This window comes from Ambystoma mexicanum, chromosome 9 (genome assembly GCF_040938575.1).
Source record: "Ambystoma mexicanum isolate Mex_15411 chromosome 9, UKY_AmexF1_1, whole genome shotgun sequence".
Lineage (NCBI taxonomy): Eukaryota > Metazoa > Chordata > Amphibia > Caudata > Ambystomatidae > Ambystoma > Ambystoma mexicanum.
Window position 1 is genome coordinate 621,948,865 of NC_090931.1, and position 21,920 is coordinate 621,970,784.

General features: G+C 46.0%; 1 protein-coding gene across 3 annotated transcripts in view; it reads left to right on the forward strand.

Annotated features, from left to right (window-relative positions):
- Positions 1–21,920, forward strand: part of SEZ6 (seizure related 6 homolog) — a 1,141,307-nt gene that overhangs the window by 441,976 nt on the left and 677,411 nt on the right. The window lies entirely within an intron of this gene.

Sequence of the window (21,920 nt, forward strand, 5' to 3'; positions counted from 1 at the left end):
GCATTTATGTAGCGCTCTACATATCATTGGTATGGATTCAAAGCGCTTGTGGGTGGGTTGCACGCCCTCGGGGACCGTAGTCCAGGGAAAAGGGCCATTAGCACTTTTCATTCCACACTTGTGTCTGCCCCAGCCCGATAATAGAAGCTAAGACAGCAAGTAAACAGATTAAGGGAATAACCTGGGGCCTGTGAAGCCCAGCTATGGCTTTTACCATCATACTTCAAAGCACTGGTTAATACCAACCTTGAGTACGCAAACAAATAACAACCTTTTGTTAGGTTTTCAAGGAGCCAGACCGTGTTTACACTTCAAAAAAGCACCCTTTGTCACGTTTTTAGGGCAGAGGATGCGTACAACAGACCAGTTTATGTGACACCACCATGCTTTAGAAGCTCGTTTTGTGGAAACAGACTCCGGCCGAAACCTTTCGACCACTACTTCATAGATGTTTCAGGTCCTCTCCGCCATCTTCTGAAGATTCCCAACATGCAGTGGTGACAGGGGCTGGAACCCGAGCGCGACCCAGGGTGCCCTGCCTCTCACCGCTTCATGCAGCAATGGTGGTTGCCATGATAAACATACCCGCAGCCATTTCCGGGGGATCCATATGGACTGCACCTCCTTTTCTTCCTTCGTAAAGCCTGTAGCAATCCAGCCAGTCCGCGGGATCAGAATATTGATCCCCGTGGCCAGGCTTCGCATTACCCACCGCATGGAGGCGTAAACCCCTGCAAGAAAATTCTAGTCCGAAGTTTCCTTGCGGGGGTCTGACACCGTGCTAGGAATGTCTGCAGAATGGGGTGGACACGGACAAAGCCACGGAATGTCTTTTCCACGCCTTTCCTCCGCCACCCCTTCCTGTAGGATGAGGCGGATATCCTGGAGGGGTGGGGGGCTTGTGGGTGCCAGGAGATTCTCCTAGCACGTGCTTCGACACAAATGTATGCATCATTTGTGCTGACATACAGTCCCCAGAACTGTACATTTCAGCTTTTACAATAATGGGGTACGTCATTTGAGCCTTTTTGAGCTGCCCATTTATTTTTGAATAAAGGCCTATGTACATAGTGTTGTTAGCTAAAAAGTGGTACTTCATAGCACTTCACACCTACTTAGCTTTTTCAACAACACCCGACCATGGACTAATTCCAATGGACGCACATACCGAGGCACAGACATCAACTCACAGTACTGCGCTACTGTTAAAAGATGCCAGCCCAAACGCTGGCTACCCACACTCTGAACAGAGCCCCGAAGCTCTCTAGCTTGGTCTGCACTTTAAACAATAAAATAAAATAATAAAAAAATAGCAGGATTACACGCGGGCTACAGCTGCATGGGTAATACAGCTGCATGTTTTACTACTCAACTATGGTTAAAAAAAAGAAGTTTGTGAGGACTGCGATTAAAGTGGGCGACACTAGGACATACTCCCTCAGTTACCGATAGACCTTGAGGAGGATATGGATAGCCATATCCTATGCAGTGGTCAATACGCTCCAGCAGACCCCTGGCATGCCCGTCTGACGAGCAGATACATCAAAGCCAAAAAGCATAGGTGAGATGTTGGATATGTTTTTTTCAGGGATTTAATTATTCGGCCGCAGCAATGCAACTGTTCATATCTCACACCTGAAAACTGCGATTTTAGTAGCAGCCCACATCCCAGACTAACCTCTTTCCACATTCTTAATTTCTGTGGTGGCGTCTTCTACCAAGGGTTACGTCCCATTCCCTGGAACCATTGGGTGTGCCCGTGGGGAAAGGAAAAACGAGCGGCCTTCTATCAAAAGGCTGCTGCTCCATTTCACAGGGCAGAAAAATGGATAAAAGGCGAGACCAGAACCACAAGTCCTCTGACCCATGACCAAAGAAACCTATTTCTTACTTTGGGGGGCATTGAAGGAATTAAAGAGTTCTCAACAGGTATTAAGACCCTTCCCTTTCCTCACTGTGTGAGGATGTATTCACCGTGCACAGAAAATGGAATAGTTATACCTTGGTTTTTAGCTCTAGACCAGTGATATGCAAGCTTCTTTTTGATGAGCCCCCATCTTGAGTAATAATATTGTTGTCTAGTCCCACCTTCAGTAAATGCAGTGTTGCCGGGTCCCCCAGATGCCATATCATACAATATAATAAAAGGCCAGATGTATGTTTGCCCGATGCAGTCATGCGCAGTAGAGACTGCCCGCATTGCCTGTTGTCACCACTAGAGGGAGCTGTTGCCTTACGAATAACATATCAACATTTTTCTTCTCACCACGGTGGCCCATGTACACAGGCTTTCACACTAGTCTGCTTATATTTTCTATCCAAAGCTGTCATCGTACGCCCTTTTGCAGATCCTTACACCTCCCAAGGCCCCCTAGCATGGTCAGCCCCACATTCTGAGGACCACTGCTCTAGAAAACTGCAAGGACAAATTAACACAACACCCCCGGCAATAGCCGGACCGATAAAACTTCTTCAGGGGTGTCGAATGGCAGGAAGGAAGAAGCGATGGAAGTCATCTAAAAAGAAGCAGACTTCCCAGTGGTCCTGCGCCACCTTAGTCAAGGGAGAATTAAACTTGGAGTGGCAAGGGGCCACGTCTGCCCTGCAGTGGGTCCTTTTCTGACGATCCAGACACAGCGTTTCAGCCAAAAAGAATATCCACGCCAGACAAGGCGTCTGATAATTACAGCGAGAGACACCACTAATGCTTAAATGCCAACAGATGGACACACTAGACATTGGGAAGCCCAAATGAAACACCTTCACAAATGATTCCTGGAAAATAACATTAGCTCAGTGCATGACTGCAAGCGAGGAAATCAAAACACAAATCTGGGAGGCGGACTTTCTGTTCATCATGGGCAGGTAGGGAGACGGGGAGAGAGTACATGCTGCCACGGACTTATGGAACAAATAGGGGTGCGGAGCAATGGTTAAAGTGGCCGGGAGCAGATGAGAGCGGTGCTCCTCTACTTTTTAAAAAAAATAATTTTACTGTTCCCATACCTTTATTTTCTAAAGCAACACTTCTGGAATTGTTTAGTTTTAAAATAAAAGTGTAGGAAGAAGTTGAAACTTGGACTTCCGTGCAGTGCATTCCCTTAAATGGCAGGTGCGTTTGTTTAGGGGTTTTGGATTGCACGTGGGGGGGCGTGGTGATGGGGTTTGTGGACCACGGGGGCAGGCCGACAGGGAACATAGTTCCACTACTTCCTTTCCTACACTTCGACCACTGCTGTGGAGTAGCTGCACCAGCAGTCGACTGGAGGGATAGGCAAAGAAGAGATCCAACCAAGGTAACTAATGAAAGTGGGCCACTAATGCATGTTGCTGACTGCTATGATCCTGGCAGATGCAAACTTCAGGGATTCTTGGAGGCAGTGACAGGAACGTCTCGAGAAGCCTCTGCACAACTCTCATAGGGAGTCCAGGATCAGGGCTAAACTGGAGCAATCAGAAGATGCAGGAGGAACCTTCCCAATATAAATACTCATGACTGCCCATCTAAGCTTTGGAAATGCAGCACAGAAGAGACAAGTTTTGGGAACAATGGTTGGCCATGTATCAAATGCTTATTATATGCAATGACTTATGTGAGGGTCTCTAATAAGGGGGAGCAGCAGGCTTCCACCGGTGTGGTGTCTTCTGGAATTTTCCTGTGGTGGTGCGGCAGTCCGAGAACGTTGGCCTTCTTAAGTTCTGAAGTAAATTGCCTCGATGGCACGGAGCCTGGATGTTCCTGTGAAGGGCTGCAACCGGCCTAGTCCTCTGGTAATCACTACTCATCTCTTACGCTTGACCCAGTGGAGTTTTGATGGGCTCTACCTTTAAGGATTAAGTGACTGGTAGCAACCAGTGAAGTCATTCCGATAGGCTACAAAATCGTCTAGATACGCAATTTGGAATGGGGACCAGCAAGACCATCATGCTGTTATAGGAAAGGTTATTTAACAGGTTCATCAATAATGTGGACACCTGACTAAAGGCACTAAAAAGATGCTGCTGTACCCGGCCTAGTCTATTACCTGAAGCAACCTTGCTTATCTTTACATTGGCACCCTAGGGAACCGCAAGGCTATACAAATATTTGATAACTGGTTAATAGATTATTTTATACTCTGTCTCCATTAAAGACCTAATCTCCTACTAGTAAAAAAAACAAGAGGTCTAATAGTTTAGGCTAGAACTTAAGGAGGCAACACTCCTAAGCAAGAGGCCTCCTTATCTAACAGCAGATAGAGTCACCTTAATGATGCATTTAGTGGCTGCCAAAAAGATCATATTTCGCATGACAAATTCTGCTTTTATAAAGACTGTATTTCCTTCAGGAGGAATTATTTAAATGGGTCAGTGAGCTGTGATCTCCTTGTGCTCGGGAGACAGGCATCCCACCTACTAAGAAGCTCTCCAAAGGTCTTGAGCGATTTTCTTTCAAACACAATCTGAAACGTTTAGGATGAAATCAAGTGCAATGTTACTAATAATGAAGGTGTATCACCGGAGAAAAATGACCATGATCCTCTGACCTCAACCATGACTGTTTCCTCCGGGTACTTTCTCCACTGCATATGAAACAGGATCCGCTGCTAGACAGGCTTAGCCACGGTGCTGGACCACCTTTGGAAGCCTGTCCTCCCAAGGTGTTCAAAGATTTGGCCCAATGTTTGACCGTAGATCAGTGGACGTGAAAATCAATTAATGCATCTTTGGCACAGGCTTATTTTCCAACATGAAAGCAAGTGATGATTTAAATGACATCTCTAATCACCACTCAATATCAAATGTTCCTTACCCGCCAAACTATTAGAATGCAATGTCAAATCCCAGATTCAAACATACGTGGAATCCCAAAATGCATTGGATGCGAGTCATGCAGACTTTCACCGATCTGGTGGCATGGAGTCAGTTGTAGAGAAGCGGATGTATATGTCATTGATGGAACCCGCCACTCACCTCCAACATATTGGATGAAGAATAGGAAGGCACTGTGCATGAGACGTTATGCACTCAGACAACCATACCGAATGTACCCTCAAACTGAAGTGGTAGCAGGAGAGTTACAGCCACCGGTGAATATCGAAGAGCGGTAAAGGAAATCTGACAGGTGCAAAGTGATGTCATTAGGAGAAGACATGATGACACACCAACATGATATGAGAATACTTAAAGAATGAGGATGCAACAGAAGAAGCAAAAGTGAACATGTATACGAAAAAGAAGAAACCATACGTACAAGGAAGATAAGGAACCAGTTGAGTAGTAAATGGATATATGCAGAAATGCAAGGCAGATGAGTCATGTAGAAGCTTGCTGCAGTAGAAAACAAAACATGGGTAAACGATGATAAGCAATGTACGCAGGACATATGTCTTTTAAATTAAGTAATGAGCAAACATTTGCAAATGCCAAATCTTGATGATTAAAGATGAAGAAAGCATATGTGAGACGGAGCAACCAAGTCTTCAGAGGATGAAGTGGGAAATGGCACCCGACATAATTGAATCAAATAGCACTAAATAGAAAGGTGAAATTGACAAAATCATGGTCTCTTCACACGTTGTACAAGACCAGAAAATAAGTCCTATTCATAAGTCCAAGACGAAGGTAGCGATGTAACTTAACTCCCTTTAAAGTTCCAAGGAAGAGACAATCATGCAAGGTCATGAACAAAGAAGAGGCCTTGGCTGAAGGCTTGGCTGGTGAGAGATGGTAGACTAATTGAGCAAGTGGACAGTAGTCTGACGTTGTTCTCTGCACCTGGGCTTTGTTTTGCTTATGTGCTGCTAACCAACCGAATGTCTAAGGTTGGGAGAGAATGCCAACCAATCATGAGGGCCTATGCAATGGTGAGTCTACATTGTTGGAGAAGCCAATCCGCTGCTGTTCTGCTGCTAAAATCTGTATTATACATAGAGGATGTTGCAGGAGTGCCTACCAGATAAAGGGCAGCCAATTATATTACTAACACTTATAGAAACTATATGTAGATATGTTCCCCTAACCAATCCCTCCGTCCAATAGGTTTGATTATTTACCACGTATGAAGACGTCAGAACTGACGTACACCAAGGTATAAAGCCTTTGTGTAACTGAAATGTAGTTGAGAGTGTGTGGACTACAATTTGTTGTTCATAAGGTTTCCATACTTTATTGAACTGATCATAAAGTAGCATTTTGCCATATTCTTTGAGTCTGTCTGGTTATTTGTGTGCAAGATAATTTATTATGGTAATCCAAATCTGCAAATGAGAACGCCCAAAGCTGCTAGAGCACACTGTACTGCTAGCTACAGTAGATGGTTTTCGAAACAAGGAGTACTTGAGCCATTTGATGGCCCTGGTGCTCCTGATTTTATCAACTGCTTTTGATGCAGTTGCCCACACAATCTTGTTAGGTTCAACTTTTTCGAGGTGACTGGTCTGACACTACATTGATCACCTCCTTTCTTAAGAATAGGTTCTCGGTCATCTCGCTTCCTTCGTTCATATCAGAGTTTAAACCATCGGGTTGTGGAGTCCCAAAGCGTGCGGCGTTGTCACCTTTACTTTTTAATATTTATATTCTCCCACTAATGGCTAGTAAAAAACTATGACATTGCCTTATATAATTATGATGCTGACACCAAACTGATAGCCAGATTAGGCAATGCAAAACATGTTTAAAGCCGATTATCCTGCTCTGCAATATGAAATAGTCTGAGAGTCATTAGAGAAGAGACAAGGAGGGACAGGGGTGGTGACGAGGCTGCACCAATCACAGCCTGGTGGAGTGGAACCCCAACAAGTGGGTGTGAGTCAGGCAGCAGCCTACGCCTCAGCATGCCCCCAAGAACACACCCTTCTATGCCCCCCACAGAGGCCTTTTTTCGCTGGCTAAACCATCCCAGAGCCCCTTGCATTCCATAGCAGGCAGAAAAAAGGCTGTACTGTGGGCAGCAGGAAAGATGGAAGAAGGTTTGAAGGAATGCACTGTTATTGATGAAAAGATTGTTCTAAAGTTCCACGTTCTTAGTTCTATTATGGCTATCGCCCCCGCTTGTGGCCATACACTGCCGGTAACAGACCAGCAGCCCATGCTTAAGTAGACCCAAACAAAGCCCCTCAACAAGGGGGTGAATGCTAGTTGCATCCCGGGGCTTTGTCGAGTGTGCAAATATTATTTGTATGTTTTACAGGAGACAGGCTCTACGTCTATTGTCGGCACCCTGTCTCCCCTAAAAATAATAAAACAACAAGATGGCCGGCCGCCATAGATAATAGATCAAGTCCCTTTTCTAGTTTTATGACAGTTGCAATGGAAAGGAACGCCCTGAAGTCGGAGCCGAAGTTCTCAGCAGTTAAGTGGGGTGGGAGCATTTGTGAGATGATGTACGGGTGGGTGTGTGGGGGTGATATGGGGGATGGTGGTTCTGGGAAACTGGCGAAGGCACCCAGTGAAGGGCCTCGTGGCTCAGAAAATGCAGGTGGTGCACGGTGTGTTCTCGCGCAACTTTCCAGCCACCTGAATGCCTGAGCGCGAATGAGAGTTCTGCTGCAGTGTGAATTAAAAAGAAAGAGAAAATGCATACTATTAAACTCTGCGTCTTGCCTTAAAATCTCTTTAGTGGTCGCCTTGCTGTTGTCTTTGATAGACTCTGGCCAATCACTGTACCAAGGAACACATATGTATTGATTTTCATTACTTCATTGTCTAGGGAATGCTGCAGCCCTTTTTGTGTCAGGCATAAGAAAAAGGGAACACTGTATTCCAATCCTACATAACTTATGCTGGTAGCCGGGTGCCTGCCGTGCAGATTTTAAGATTCTATTTTTGGCGCAGAAAGCCTTCTATGACGAAGGAGCTTTTCTTGTTAAGGATAACTTGCAGCTCTCGCTGGTGGCCATTATCCCATTTTTGAAGAAACTTACAACATATCTGATTGCTGTTTATTTCAACTCTTAGTCTGAGGATGTGTGTACCGCGCCTGAAACATGGGTGAACATTTCCAAGTGCCAGGAGGCCGCTTGTGGCCATCGAGCACTATAGAAATATCAGCATATTACATTTCATAACGTGGTTCTATGTCATCTGGTCGAAAACATTTCGTTTTGTTTTTACTGGTAGATTTTCCTGCAAATATATGTGGGGGGAGAACCCTGCAGCTTCGTTTTAACCCCTTTACATTAGTTATTCACCTAAACCCACCACCCAAATATATTTGATGCAAAATTCGTTAAAAAAGCTTTGATTCATTCTTCTTCGATGAAATTTCCTACGGCAAAACCTCCCTATCCCTCATAACGAAGGCGCGGCGCCACCATAGGCTAGTCCGCTATAGTACTCTTGTATTCCGAAGCAGATTGGAATACAAGTGAATTATGAGACCTCCTTGTCCAATTTTGGTAACGTGGACAGAATGGCAGGCTTATCTCCGCAAGGTTGTGGATTGTTCGTTAGTTGCAACACCGCAAAAAAAATACAATTATTACCCAAAGATAAAAGGGACAGTCCAGTCAAGGGTGTAAAAAATATCTACTTTATTATTAGTACAACAGACAGTTCTAGCACACTCCAAATACAACCCACCCTGTAAAGGAACGCAGAGGACAGACAGATTTTCAAAAGAAAGGGATGCAGTCTGAATAATGACAGGAGGGTAGTTGGTAAAGTAATCAGTCTAACTGTTCAAGGTTATTCGGTTCCAGCACTAAGGGGGAAAATGGTCATAACTGCAGGGGCCTTTGGAGAAGGACCAGGGGGGCAGAATCGCAATGTACCTGGTGCTGAAGAAGCTCTTGTTGCTCGACAGCGTTGAGGCTGTTCCAGCGTGCTTTGCAGCCCTTGAAGCAGAGTTAGTAGTGGAAGACCGCTGCGGGTACCAGGAGGCAGGCAGTTCGGCAAGCGAGGCTGGTGGACATCTGAAGCTGTCCGGCGTGGTGGCTCCGGGCCAAGAATCGCTGTGTCTCTGTGCTGGTTGGCAGATCTGGAATGCTGGTCGAGGTGGCTCGGATGGCTCTGGTGACTGCGGCATGACAACAGTCAGCAGTGCAGCTAGATGAGGTTCGAGAACTTGACTGTCTTAAAAATGTCCTTAAAGATGGATGATGGTTGTGTGGCACTCCTCCTAGCGTTTTTGCAGGGCTCATGTCCTTTCAAGGCAGTTGGCCCAAAACACAGTAGAGTGTTTGCAGGCAACAGCCTTGTCCTTTGTCCAGATACTCTCCTGCACTTTCCACCTAGGAAGCTTGCTAGCGGAACCTAGCAGGGCACGCTGTGTGCTGGCTGGGTACCGGTCCTGGAGCTGCTAGATGGGTCCTCTGAGACCAGTATTTAACTTTGTTACCAGGGAGATGTTTAGCGGAGGGATCTTGCTTCCCTCTTGGAACTCCTGGCCTTCCTTCACTGGCGGAAGATGTAAGGTAGACTGTACCTTCAGCCCCGGTCCAAATGATTCCTTCTTCTTACTCCTTTCAAAATCGTCAAATGATCTGCTAAATGAGGGGTTTGGCCCTCTTTTAAAGCCAAATGGGCCCGGTGATTGGTGCAGGCCAAGCCTACCTTAATGAACCAATCCGGGGTCCTCAACAGCAATCTTCTGTTATGCATGAGGTCAGAACCAGAGTTCTCTGCAACAGGACAGACAAGGGTTGACAACATATACCTAAGTTGCATGCATCTTCCTGTCTGTTGTGGATCAAATTGTCTCTCTGGTTAACTGGGCCCTCTGTGACTTTTTAATAAAGTGCAGGTCTCCCTTGAAGTTTGTGCTGGGAGCAGACATCCTGTCTCCCCTAAATCACATCCGTCATCCCTCTGAAAGCGCTCTGCTCTGCAGGGACACCTGTGGTAGCTGCTGGACCCAGACAGACCCTTCACTGTCTTTCATACTGAGAGGTGGGAACTACCTTCAAGGTGACACATTGCATACCAAAGGATTTTAGTCCCACCTTCCTGTTATCTCTTCCGGCAACAAAGCCTCTCAGGTTTGCCTCAATTATCTCGTTAGTATGCACTGCCACCAGCCAGAGTAGACAAAATGAATGCAGATCTGTGGAGCCTTTGATATTTAAATCAGCCTGCCCATGGCTGGTAGAAGGTGTGCCTTTCCCCCTTCTTGAGATGCTTTTATGTGCCGGGAGCTTCACATTACAGCTGAACATGACAGGGGCAGATGGCGCCTGTAGGCGGTGTCTTCCCGGACACGTGACTATGCTTTTTGTGCGGGAAGCAGATGAAATGTGCGTGGAATGGCCTCGCACATTTCTTTGAAGCCGAACTCCCATCATTCATTTTAATTATTAAAAAGCCAAAAAAGCCCAGAGTGCACTCTCCCCGCGTGGATGGTCGAATTCCTCACAGCTACATGATGAAATTCAGCCACGTAAAGCTGAAAACAACTATGTGTTAAGTGCCTTTTGACATTATGGACGTTTTGTAGAGTCTGGATGTGTATTATATGTCAGTTCCAGAGATCTGGTGCTTGTTCTGAGACAGCAGGTACCACCATGGCTTATTGACATACGCCCACAGAGCAGGCGGCAACAGCCACCTACCATGAGGAGGTCCTACCAACCCCTGCTAAAGGAGGCAGTCATTTCTGCCATGAGTCCTATACACACAGCGACCCAGCTTATTGCCATGCACTCAAAGAGAACAGGCGGCCACTAGCCACGTACCATGAGACCCTAGAAATCCACCTCTATAGGAGGCGGCCCATTGCTGCCATGAGTCCTATACACACAGCGACCCAGCATGTTGGCATTCACCCAGAGAGCAGGCGGAAACAGCCCCCTACCATGATGAGGTCCTAGCAATCCCCTCTGAGCGAGGCAGTTCATTGCTGCCACGGGTCCTATGGAAAAAGCAGCCTATCCTGTTGGTTTTCACCCAAATGCAGCAAGCTGCTGCTGCCAGTGCGACCCCATGGCTGTCGCAACTTGTGCGCGTCAATAGATCCAGACGCGGAGGCACCGTCTCTCCATGTGGGGCGGGCACGCACTTGATGAATTGCGCACAATCTTATTTCGGTTCCCATGGATTTTCCACCTGTCTCAAGCTGTTCTCTGGTGCCGGAGCCCACAGGGATGGCCTTCGTTTCCACGAGTTCCTGAGGCTTTTTCATTTCTGCAGTGCCAACACTACCCTGGGTTTCTTAAGTGGCATCGTTTATCACTTATGCCTTTCCTCCTTAGGTGCAGGGGACAGGACAATAGGTCTGTGTTTTGTGTGTGTGTGTGTTGGGGCATGTGGCATGGAGGGTGGTTTGATGGGCCTTATTCCTCACAGGAGGCCACCGGTTCCAGATCTGCCAATCCTCTGTATCTCTATGTTACGGTCAGGTCCTTATATCATGATATGGCACCGCCCAGCTAGCTCCTGTCCGTTAACATGCTCTGGTAGCGTCAGTGCTTTAAGTGGGCCGGGGCCAATCAGGCCGGGCCCCGGCAGTCTCCAAAAACTGGGACAGAGCTGGGGCCCTGCTGGGGCCCCCCGGTCCCACCACATCACGGCAGGACACATTACCCCGCCACGGCTGCAGCTGTGACGGGAGATGCGCCGGCCATTGAGTCAGGCAAGCTGACAGAAGTGCTGTAGCTGACTGGCACTGTAACTCCCTCTGGTGACCCCTTTGTTTCCACTCCCCAGGTCACCGAGGTGTCTTTTACCCTCTGCGAACCTGGGGACTGCGGGACATATTTCTGTTTAAAAAAGAAGGCTTAAAAAGTGCACAAACCATAGTAAGGCACACAAAGAAATATATAAATGTAAGCATTTATATATTTATGTGTGTACCTTACCATGGTTTGTGTACTATGCGAGCCATCTTTTATAAAAGGCAGTGAGCCCAATTTGCATTTATTGATCAGCACGTTTTCATGCTAATTAATTGTCACGGACACATTTCAAATGTGACATGTCGTCATTCTTAGGTTCCCAAAATGCTCTTGGGGTTTATGCAAATTAATCAGATTGGGTTCCCTGAAGAGGTAGTGTGGCTCTTGCCTTGGTCTGGGGCTCTGCCCATTATCTCCGCCCACATAATCCACCTCCGCCCCCACGAATGGGGGAGGGTTCCCAGAGTAAAGTCTCCCCATTTCCAGCACTCCTCACAGGGGCCGTTGTCTTAGCTGTGCTGCTGTGGCGCGTGAAAGCTTTCCAGGAGCGATTCCCTGGTCCCAAAGAGGCGAAACGTCAAGACGGGCTCTATTACACCTGGAGCCATCAGAAGCAATAATCCAAGCCTCTTGGAGCCACTATAGTCAACAGACTAGGACTTTCTGCTGCTCTGGGTGTTTATTCATTTATAAAATGGACCGAGCGCGCTGTTCAATTTAAAACTGCAAACACAATGAAACAGGACAATTCCAAGAAAAGCAAAGAAAATCATTACAGTCAAACAGGACCAGCTGAAGGATAAGCCAAGGAATATAAATGGCCATTGTGAGAAGTAGGATAGAAGGGAGAGGGCGGACAGAAAGAGGGAGAGGATTGCATGCGCGAGGGGCAGGGGGACGAGCATGTTGGAAATGGGGGATCGGTTCTGTCAAGATGCCTTGATTCCGAGTGGATCTCAACCGTTCGGCACTATGAGTGGATCTTGACCTAGCGGCACTATGGGTGGTTCCCGAGTCCCGACCCATCGCCACTACGAGGGGTTCTCGACCCATCGGCACTACAAGTGGATCTCGACCCATCGGCAATATGAGAGGAATCTCGACATGTAGGCATGAGTGGATCTCTACCCATTGGCAATCTGAGTGGATCTTGACCCATAGGCACTATGAGTGGATCACGACCCATAGGCACTAAGAATGGATCTTGACACATCTGCACTACGAGTGGTTCTCGACCCATTGGCACTAGCCACTCCGAGTGGATCTCGACCCATCGACACTGCAAGTTTATCTCGACGCATCGGCACTACGAGTGGATCTTGACCCGTAGGCACTACGAGTGGATCCCTACCCATTGGCACTATGAGTGGTTCTCGAACCATCTGCTCTACTAGTGTTTCCCGGCACCATTGGCACTACGAGTGGATCTCAACCCATAGGCACTATGAGTGGATCACGACCCATCATCACTGCGAGTTTATCTCAACCCATCAACACTACGAGTGGATCTTGACCCATAGGCACTACGAGTGGATCTCTAAACATTGGCTCTATGAGTGGTTCTCGACCCATCACAACTACGAGTGGATATCAATCTATCGGCACTATAAGCGAATCTCTACCCATTGGAGATGCGTAACCCAGCAGCCAGAAAAGCAGGCTGGCCCAACACCACTGCCTCATAGGTAATGCAGCAGATCTTGAAAAATACATGAAAGTGAATGCCCCACACAGACCAGTTGTGCCAGGGGAAGGCAGCGCATGCGAAACTGCTGCGCAATTTACCCCACGCCTATCAATTCATTTGTGGTTTGATGACTCTCTCTTGCAGTCATGTAAGCGTGGAAATGAATATATTTCCAGTTTTAAGATGTTTTAGAACGGATGAGTACATCTATTTTCTTCCACAGGTGGATAGTTCAGATCTGAATATTGTTAGATAATTATGTTATGTTATGTTGACTCTACCACCCAGGGGCAGCCTCCAGGTGCTCTGTGCAGACAGGAACATGTTCCAGAGCTGACAGCCATGATTGTAAAGAGAAGTTTAGGCTTGGGCTAAAAATTATTATTTGGAGAGGTCCCTAAAACAGTACCATTGGTTATGAATAATTCAAAATGTTGCATCCATCACTCTTGAGTTTTGTGTGTTTCACCCTGAGTAGGACGGGTATGCCCAAAGTTGGTCTTGAGCTTTCTGGCCAAAGACTCCCAAACTACATCTCATCCTTGATGACATCCATTGAGGCCACAATTTGTCTGGGGTTGCATGTGGTCTCGCAGAGAAGGGATGTGGCCTAGCAGTTCGGCTGTACTGTTTCTTTTGTGGTCAGAGGAATCCGGATTTATATATGTTGATTCCTGCTTCTGTAATGGGATGGGAGGCTGAAATAGAAAAGTGCTGTATTCACCCAGAACAATGGCAGTGGTTATGATTGATTCAAACCCTTCCACCTATCACTGGCTTGGGGGACACAATCTCAAGCGAGGGGATCACTCTGCAAGACCCACAGAGCATGAGGACTTGGTTTGAGGCTTACTGGATCACGGGAACTACTCCAGGCTGGCATGCCATGCATTTGAGATATTCCGTGGGTCCAGCAGGTCAAGCAGTCCTCTTCACTAAACCTGGAGCAGATAGAGGAACATGGCCATCCACCTCACCTGCGAAACAAGAGAAGAACAACTTATTCCCGGGTTCCTTCAAGCAAGGCTCAGCTGCTTCAAAATTGCTACTGTTTGGTAAGTGTTCCAGCTTGATTGTAAATAACTGATTGGAGTCCCACAATTGGTGTTATTTTTTTTTAACTAATTCAATAAGCTGCCCACACTTTCAGCACCATGAGACGGTCTAATGCCACCAGCGTTTCTTTCTGGTAAGAGCAGAGAAACAGTTAGGCGTCGTGTTAGTCCAGTTTTCAAATCAAACAAAAGCCAAGTTTTGAAACCTTTTATTGGACTAGCTGAAAATATTATGCTGAGTTGGTAGCCTCGAAGTCCCAGAGGCCTTTTCATAGGATGGTGCTCGCACGGCAAATGAGCAAACAAAGAAAATCACAAACAGAGCAGGACATCAGAAAGGAGCGAGAAAAAAAGTCAATGGATTCCTCCACTTTCAATTCTGTGGCTGCAGGAAGGAATTCAGCCCTGCGTGGCCCCTTTATGCAACTAATGCCCACTTGGATTGGTGTTAATTAAATTTGACTATTATCTATTTTTATGAAACTCATGCCTGTGATTTTTGAGACTCACGATTATCTAGATAGTAAAAATATATGCTTAAAGAGAGATTAACATATTTCTAAAGTATGTACTACAGTTCTAATAATAATAATTACAATTATTCTTGATTGAACAATTATTGACTGTGAGAACTGGTCTTACTTTGACCATTGAATGACACATGGGGATTTAGATCCCACAGGAGTGCAGGAACGTTTCACTCTTTGGCAACAAGGGGTCTATTTTTCAAATTCCCTTTTCCAAAGGTCCCTACGGTAAGAAGGGAACAGACACATACTCAACCACTGAGATGCAGCTCTCATCACTCAGGAATTACATTTCAAGCAGAGCCGTGTTATTCACCCAATGTTTGGCATCTAATGCATAATGTCTTCTAACACCTAAGCACGGCGAGCCAAATAAGTGGAACCCAGTATCAAAGAAACAGTGATGCTGTTGCCGAGAAATTCCAAGATCTTCGATTCAAAGGACCACAGTGAAATTCCTTTCCTCTGTCCCTCAAAACCAAAGATGGCTGAAATTATAGCTCCAGTTCATTCCTCCTTTTCTCGCGCTGCTCCTAAAATCAAATGACTTTGATCTTCTCCAATGGGTTATGCTGGGAGACCGTGTTCTGCTTGCCTTGACTTAGATCCAATAATTCAGAGGCATGGGGAAAGTCCACACATAATCTAAGGTGATGTATGATATTAGCTCAGGGAAACGATCCAACCTCCCTTTCCGCCACTTGCATTATTAGGCGGATGTCAATATTTGGTTAAGGGACACAATCTTTATGACTTCAAAATAAAAACTCAAGCTTTGCACCTTTGGAATCAAGGTGCACCAGTCAGTGACCAGGAAATGTGGGCTGCTTTTGTATACGTGCCTCCAGTTCACTATCACCTCCACAGTGGTGGCCATTTTCTCACTTGCTGAATCCACCGGCTACCACTACTTTGCGAGCCGTCTCCCCTCCTCTTTCCATGCCATGTTCACCCTTCCTTCACTCCTCTCCCTGTCCTTTTCACTCACCTGTATGTGTCCACTGGCTCAGCAGCTAGCTGCCTCTCCTCCCTGGCCACTGTGGCACACATTGGGATCACCGCTGCAGCCACGCTGCCACATTACTCCCACACTTCCCTCCAGTTCGTTATTTTTGTTGTTGTCCACCCTGCTTCTCCTGCCAATTTGCAGGCTCTCCTCAGGTGCTCATGGCGTTAAAGCCCTTCCCGGTGAGATGCCCCCTGGTAATAGCCCTCCACCCACAGTAAGGCCCTCGCTCTGCTGTTGTCGTTACCTCGGGACGCAGGCAATTGACAGGTGGGACACCTTGCCTGGAGCAGCATTATGATTTAATTTTGATTCAGACTCCTCCTCTACCAACATTAAGATGCTCTGAACTATGGTATTAGCAAACTTGATCGTGGCCCAAATGAGCTTTTCAGAATCAACCAAATTATTTTGCTTGAAATCTTTACGAATGTCGGTGAATTTAAATTAAATATAGATGTGGGGTGAGGTAAGGGAATAGGTTAAGATGAGGGGAAGTGGGAAGTGTATTATTGCAGTATTACGCCAGTGAAAATTCAGTGCATAGTCATTTTTGCGGTACAAAATGACTTTGCACTGGCTTTTCATTACAAAAATACACTTTGCACAGTTCCATGAATCAGGGTTTGTGTCGGCGGTGCAAAGTCAGTTTTCAGCAGTGCAAAGTCAATTTGAACCGTGCAAAAAATTGTAACCAACAAGCCAACCATTAACCTAACAGATCAATTCAATGAAGAAGCCTTCGCTGATCTTCAACCAATCAGCATCACCAGAGAAACACCGCGATTGAACAGCCAAGCTATGAATCTTGCAGACCGCTTCAATGAAGATGCAGCTTTTGCTGATCTTCATCCAATCAACATCAATGCAGAAGCACCCCGATTGAACAACTACAAACCAAAACAAGGAACAACTAATAAACAAAACCACACCAAAAGATCCACTGCAATTTAATCAATGCAATGTCAATGTCCAAACATCCCAACAAAATATACAACCTCCTATGTGACGGAGGTATCGACATCCTATTTGTAACTGAAACATGGCTAGATGACAATTACAAGATCACCCTCAACAACTGCCTGCCTGAAATCTTCAAATGCGTCCAAGCAAACAGAAAAACCAAAAGAGGGGGGGGGGACTGGCAATCATCCACAAGGAACACCTTGCTATCAAATTGGAAGACCCATTAAACATCGATAAATGTGAATCCTTAATCCTACGCCTATCAGTAAATCCCAAAACAAACCTGAAATTCATACTGATATACAGACCGCCAACCTATGATACAAAATTCGTAATCACCTTCACTGAAGCAATCACCATCCTAGCCATCGAGCATATGTCATGATCCCTGCTTCCAAGGGGTCAGGACTTGCCCCACGACCTTGGAAGCAGGCCCATGACTCTGATCCCAGGAACCAGCCAGTCCCTATAGGGACCCTCTGGACCTTGTCCTGGCGCCAGTGGCGCCAGGCTCATGATGGTGACTGGTCCCGGCACAGGAAGCGCCGGGCTCATATTGGATAAGAGTGCTTGGTGGACCTACCTGTAGCAGACCATGCTGCTTACTTACCAGCTAACTGGTCTCCTGATCCTTCTCTGCCTGGAACTACTTTTTCTGTCTGGGTGGAGCAGGAGCCACTCCCTGGAAGCAGAACACAGGAACTCTTTTAGAAATCTGGAACTCTTTTCTTACCTGGGTGGGGCCGTGGAAGGAGACGCCTAAGCACTACAGAAGGCTATTTAAACCACACCCGATTGGTTTCACGTGCTTCGCGTTATTCTGCATCTGCAGCAGGACGCTCACCGTGTCAGCTCCAGGAAACCTCCAGCTCCAGATCCTGTGAACACGAAATAACCTGCTGGAATCCAATCTTCAGTCTTCTTCAGTCTTCTGCAGCTCCTGCAAAACAAAGGCACAGGTTAGGCTAAAGTAAAGGCAGTGAATCTACTTACCTAATCCAACGGCAGCATCCAAGGCGCCTTTTTCTGCCTTTCTCTTCCGGCATCCGACATCTGCAAAGAGAGAGAACATCGGTCAGTAATATTCAACTACAAGTTCTGCTTACCTGTGTTACGCCCGTTCCAACTCAGCTCGCGCTGCATTCCGGCACCTGCAAGGCAAGATACATCGGTTAGTAACGCTTAGTTACAAGACTGCTTACCTGTGTTATGCTCGCTTTCAATCTGTTCGCGCTGCACCTCAGCACCTGCAAAGACAAAAGAGACATTACGGAGCATTCTCCAGCGCTAGTGCAGTCTTTCTACTTACGTGCCATTAGAAGGATAATCTTCATCGTCACAGCATCTGAAAAGGGAAAGACATAGACTTTACAGACTTAAGACTTTTGAAAGAGAAGAGAACAATGCAAAAGGAACTTTAATACTTACAAGGCACGCTCGTGCATTAACGGCGTCTTCGCTCTCAGCAAATCCTCTGCTATCAAGAGGCAGAGCTCGCATCCAGTGAAGCAACTGGATCCAGCGCCCCTGCATAAGACGCAGGATGGAGAGCCCGGCATTTACCTATATAAGGTAAGCGCAATATCAACCCAGTTCCACGGGGAAAGAAAGGGCGAGAGGGGCTAGGAACTTTCCGAACCTTCCAAACACTAATACCTTGGTTTACCCTTGCAGACATCTCACTCTTCAGCTTAAACTGTCGGTGGGAAGGGGGCCCAGTCCGGGAGCAAAACGAACCCTGCGCCTAACACTGAAGACAGTATCCTCCTCGCCAGATCAAGACCTGCGCCTCCGGGGGAACCAGGTGAGCGTTACAGCATAATCATCTGATCGTCCTCAGAGATTTCAACATCTGGCAGATCAGTCAACTAGCAGCAATGAATCTACAACAACTAGTCAAAAGAGCAACCCACTCGGCAGGACATACACATGACGCAATCTTCGCAAATAAAGAACTCATTACCACTGCACCCCCAATTCAAATACTTGGGAGAGACCATCTCATCATTCCCTTTGTAATCACAATGACCACTCCAATGAACAAACAACGAGACAAATCACTGATCACCATGAAAAGAAACTGGAGGACCATCACAAATTCCAACCTAGCTAAGCTTCTGGAACTCAGCAAACCACAAGCAACAATTATGGAAGAAGCTGACCTTGACAAAAAAGTAGCTCTACTCCACACCTGGATCATAACAACGATTGACGAAATTGCCAAAGAAAAAACATTCACTCCTTCACGTAAAAGAGCAATGACAAAATGGTTCACCCCACTACTCAGCACCATGGAAAAAAAAAACGAAAACTAGCACTAGAATGGAGGATCAAAAACGACACTGGAAATAAACTGAAATGTCAACAACATATCTGCTCATACAAAAAGGAAATACAAAAAGCAAAGAGGAAATACTACGACAACCAAACTTTTAAATCTCCAAACACCCAAAAAGAACTCTTGAAAATCATAAATGAAATAAAAAATCCACCTGGCTGCAACAACACGCCAATACATCGATGAAACTATGCAATGACCTAGCAGACCACTTCAAAAACAAAATCATTACCAGCTAACAAACTAACAAACTATACAAAACAGACCATGTGATCAGACTACGGAACCCAGCTATCCTCACGAGGAACATCCGAGCAACTACGAAGCTTCCCTGAAATATCAGTGGAGACTTTCGTCAAACTGGTAAATCAAAGCAACAAAACAGGTTCTCCTCAGGATCCCTGCCCCACCGGACATGTACAAATCAATATGCCACAATGCTTCAAATCAGCGTACATCAGGCCGCTACTCAAAGATACAGGAGGAAACGTAGAGGACCTCTCCAACATCCCCTATAGAGCCAAATTACTGTAAACGTACATATACAAAATAACCCAAGAATTCATAGAAGAGCACTGCCTACTAAACTCATAGAAGAGCACTGCCTACTAAACCAGGCACACGTTAGTTTCAGGCCAATGAGAGGAACGTAATCAGCTCTCCTCTCAATATGAGATGACCTAAAGCAAAAGTAGACTCAGACAACAATAATGCCCTGATACTTCTAGACCTCTCTGCAGCATTCACCACAGTTAACGATGACATCTTCATCACAAGATTAGAAGGATTGGGAATAACAGACACTGCCCTAATGTGGATCAAATCATTGCTAGCAAACAGAACAGAAACCATATGGATGAAACCTTGCAAATCCAACCCAAGGGAATCCACATGTGGAGAACCACAAGGATCATCCTTCTCCCCGTTATTATTCAACATTTACCTATCTCAACTAATCAAAATCATCAAAAGATACGGTCTCGCTTGCAACAACTACGCCGACGACACACAAATAGTCTTCAAAATACAAGACACACAAGAAGAAAACACAACACCAAAATCAACCCAGGCAAAACAGAAATAATGATCATCACAATAAAAAAGGAAGACAACCACTACATCCCTTGGCCAAGGGAACATGGTACAACCCTAGCCCCATCGTCCACTGTAAAAAACCTGGGGATCCTGATGGACAACAAACTTACTCTAGAGCCACAAGTAAATGCTCTACTCAAGAAATGCTTCTTTCTCCTGCGAGCAGCAAAAAGGATCCTACCGTTCCTGTATTCGCCAACAAAACACTTACCATTATCGCTCTTGTCATGTACAGAGTGGGTTATGCCCCTAGCCTATACCTGGGTGTGCCTGAATGACATCTAAAAAAACTACTACACATACAAAATGCGGTGGCGAGATTGCTTCTCAAACTACCCCGAAGAGAACACATCTCACCTGTGCTAAAAACAATACATTGGCTACCAATAAAACAATGAATCAAATTCAAATCAATGTGCCTCATGCACAGAGCACTCCACAACCAAGGTGCAGAGTTCCTGAGAGATAAATTACGCCTACACCAACCCACAAGAACGCTCAAATCAAGCAACGACATCCGCCTGGAACTGAAACCCTACAACAAAAGAAAACTCAAAGGATCTTCTTTCTCTCACCAAGCACCGAAAACTTGGAACGACTTACCAAAGAACATACGTAACACAAGAAACCACCTACTATTCAGGAAACTGCTCAAATCCTGGTTCTTCACTGCGTAACTATAAGGCCGCTCACAGGGGCACAAACATAGCTAAAACAATGATGAATAAAGACACAGATCCCGGACTCCACCAAGTAATCAACTACAAACAGAATCTAAGGAAGACATTCTACGACATACCAAACTACAAACTGAGAGATAGCTATGATAGGATGACACTAAAGACTGAATACATAGTCATACTAAGACAGAAGGACAAGGACGATTCATCAATAGCACCCTGGTCCCGCATTACAACCGAGCTCCAACAGACCTCCGTCAAAATAGATAGCGAGGGAATAGGGGGCAGCCAATCCACAGAACGAACACCAGGGGGTGGGGGGGTTAGACATACCCAATCCCATTATACTAAGCTCAATACAATACAGCCGGGAACATGCCACACCATCACCCACAACAGTAAGATGGTCAAGAAAGGAAAGCAGCAACTAAGCCTACCCATAGTAATGCTAGTTAAATAGAACAAGATCTGTTAGAACCAGGACATACAACCTACTAACGCAACTTCAAATCTCTGCATACCTTATTCAACTGAAAATCCACGCAACCATCTCTCGCCCAGCAAACCGTACGCACTTCACCACACCGCAACAACAACAAACAACACATAACCGCACCAACAGCACACAAGGTCTCGCTCCGGTCCGATACTCACACCAAAGCTCAGCGCACAGTGGGAACCGAACTGAAGCCACCAACACCACACCACTTCTCCCACTCTCCTACTCCCTCTCCACCTGCCTAACCCTACCTACTCCCTTTCTTATTTTACAGATCCGCCTGAGCGCCTGGGTACCAACTCTGTTGGTGACGGTGCGCGATATAAATACCTTTAACATTTAACATTTAACATATAGGGCTAGATACTGGCATTTTGGGACAGTCATCCCAGATGTGGTCTTACAATGGAAAATACTGGCATTTTTAGGCAAAGCCATCAAAAGTATATTCATACATGGCCAACTACTGGCCT